This window comes from Phaethon lepturus, unplaced genomic scaffold, assembly GCF_000687285.1.
Source record: "Phaethon lepturus isolate BGI_N335 unplaced genomic scaffold, ASM68728v1 scaffold44359, whole genome shotgun sequence".
Classification (NCBI taxonomy): Eukaryota; Metazoa; Chordata; class Aves; order Phaethontiformes; family Phaethontidae; genus Phaethon; species Phaethon lepturus.
Genome location: NW_010566376.1, coordinates 14,206 through 17,054, shown reverse-complemented (window position 1 = coordinate 17,054; position 2,849 = coordinate 14,206).

Sequence of the window (2,849 nt, the reverse complement as noted above, 5' to 3'; positions counted from 1 at the left end):
GGCTGCAAGCCGTTGGCCGCGTTTAATTTGGAGGGATGCTGGAAACGACCCCGTCCCTTGACGCAGCGCCATCCGGGGAACGTGTCGGCACATCTTTGCGCCTGCGGGTAGGAGCGAGCCCTCGGTGCGCTCCCCTGTGATCGACAGCTCCTGAAACGCCGTGACTCGGAGTGCCCGAATCCGAATCCGAAACCGCTGAGCGTGCGTTTCCCGCTCACAGGGTCCCACGTGCGCCGGGCTGGCGTGACCCCGTGACTGAGCGAGGCGCGGTCACACCAGCTCCTCCTCTGGCTCCTGATGTTGCAGTGGGGCAGACTTAAGCCTTTTGGGGCAGGTTTGCTCTGGACATCGCTATGGGGCTGGGTTTGTGCGGGGCAGGAGGCTGCGTTCTCCTTGCGGAGCAGCTAAAAGTAACACCAAGACTTCCCATAACGCAGAATGAGCCCTTCAAAAGCTAGGTCCCTTCGTGGGGGGAAGATTTGGCTTTTCTAGGGAAGAGAAATCTGTTTTTCAGAAATTCCCTGGTGCTTCTTGATGTTCGGAGACGTTGGGATGAGACAAGCACCCAGCTAAGCGTTTGCCTCCTCTGATGATGGGAGCAGCTCAGTCTGTAGCAACAGGGAGGGTTGGGAGCTGTGAACTGGCTGCAGGAAGGACTGTAACAAAGATCTAAGTTATTTTTGAAGAAGGAAGGAAAGAAAAAAAGAGGAAATGCTTCTATTTGCTCATCTCTTTCTCTGCCTAGTCTTGGAGCCTCTCTGTCACGGGGAATTCCTCCAGTCGGTGGCACAGACAGGCTCCAAGTTCCCTCCGAGATGACCTCCCCGAGCTGTGTGTGCAGAGCTGGCTGAGCCGCTCCTTGTTTTTGGTGGTAAGCTAATGTACAGCCTGGTTATTTTTGTTTTTCCCTAGCTGTCTCCCACAGCTGCCCTTCCTCAAGACAGCACAGAGCCTGCAGAAACACCCCGGACAGAAACCCTCCTCCAAGGGTATCCCAGCTCTCTGCAGAGGCAACAGCCTGGTCGGGAGAAGCTGGGAATTTCTGCCTTCAAGCCCTGCCTCACGTCCCGTATGGCAGCGGCTTTGCTTTCTGCCTCCGTTTCTCCAAATTGGGATATTTTAGTGAGCTCCGCACAGCTCTTGGAGAGCATCCCCTGTGGCTCCGTTTGTCCATTGCCGGAGGGATACGGCTCTAAATTACGACTTTGTTTCTTCCTCTAGTATCCTCGCTCATGGGAGTGAGCTTAAAACACTGGCTGCAGGTATCTTCTGAAATAGTTCATGAATAATGGGATTTTAGGGCATTCTTCTCCCTACTTGGGAGAAGAATATTAATAGTTTAAAACTTCTAGAACAGCTTCCTCCCCAAAACAGATAAGAGCGGCTGAGCTGCAATGCTTCGGGTCTCGCCAGGGTATCATGAAAAAGTCTGCATCGCCGGAGCACCCGTGGGTGGCTCTGCAAACAAAACGTTATTACGTATTTTCTTCCCCAGGGGATTTACCTTCTGGACTAGACGGGACAGGGACAGACTGAACTGCGCTGTGCGATCGGATGAGGGAATTTGGCCACGATTACTCTGGCTCAGCAGTTCTTTGCAACGTAAGGGCTGGGACCTGCTCCATGCAGGGACACGCCTGGCTCTCCCATCTTACCCAAGAGCTCCAGAGAGAGTCAAGGTCTTCAAGCCAGGAGGGTGCTGGAGCTAGATATATTAATATTTTTAAAAAAGTTGTTGGGAACAATTCCCCAGCGGCCGTGAGGTGTTCCCTGTCCCCTTGATAACTTTTACATCGAGACTGGATGATTTTTCTAAAGGAGCTTCTCTGGCCTCAGTAATAATTCAGGAGGTGAAACCAGTTTCTGGGGACAGGTCAGACTTGACAAGCACAATACCATCAAGTTCGTGTTTTTTAGATCTACCAGCTAACTGGTGAGGTTTAGCAAAGACCTGTTGGGTCACCAAAATAATATACGTACGGGTGATGCGTTGTCATGGCTGAGCTGAACCACGCTGGCTTTGTCGCCCGCTAGAGCAAATAAACGTGGCATGTACAGCTGAGATGACATCCTGGGTGAGTAATCTCCTGCCTGAATGCCAAGTATGTGCGAGACGGGGACCTAAATAGACCTGTAAGCTCTAGGGGCAGGAGGAGGCCGGTGGGTCAGCGGGGAAGGGATATAGGATTTGAGCGTAAGGGGATTTCTAGCAGGTTGTGCAGAAGCAGAAAAGCAATTTACGCTGTTTCGAGCCTCCAAGGGTGTTGTCAGCGGAGCATGGGGCCAGCACTGGCGTCAGAGCTAACTTTGCAGCCGCGAACGGGTTGACCGAGGATGAGTCAAGCTGTCCTGACTTTTGAGAGAGCGGCAGCTATGAGACGTGACGTGCCGTAGCGATGTAGCCTCGCCCCAGCGGAGGCAAACGAAATCGCAATTAATTGAGCTGCCTGTGTCCCATATGCACGTGCTTCCGTCCGTACCTGTGCTGCTCTCTGCACCCTCCGAGTGCCCGCTGCTGTGCGGCCAGGCAGTCCCTGCCAGCCTGCGTTTGAAAGCCTGGGGCAGTTCTCAGCTGCCTGGCGTCGATACCCAGCATCGCGACGGTTACTTGAGCCACCTGTAACAAGAAAACCTCTGTCTCTTCCCGAGACGCTGAAACTGCGCTGAGTTTTCGCACAGATTTAGCACCGAGCGTGCCTGCCTCAAGGATGAGGCTCCTGGGCTCGGAGCATCATTTATACCTGGAAACAACGTCTCTCCCCAACCAGGGTTTCCCGTGGCAAGACCCTGAAACCGAGGAGGGGACTCTCCCATGGCAGAGCTAGAAACAGAGCCCAGAGCCCTGATTT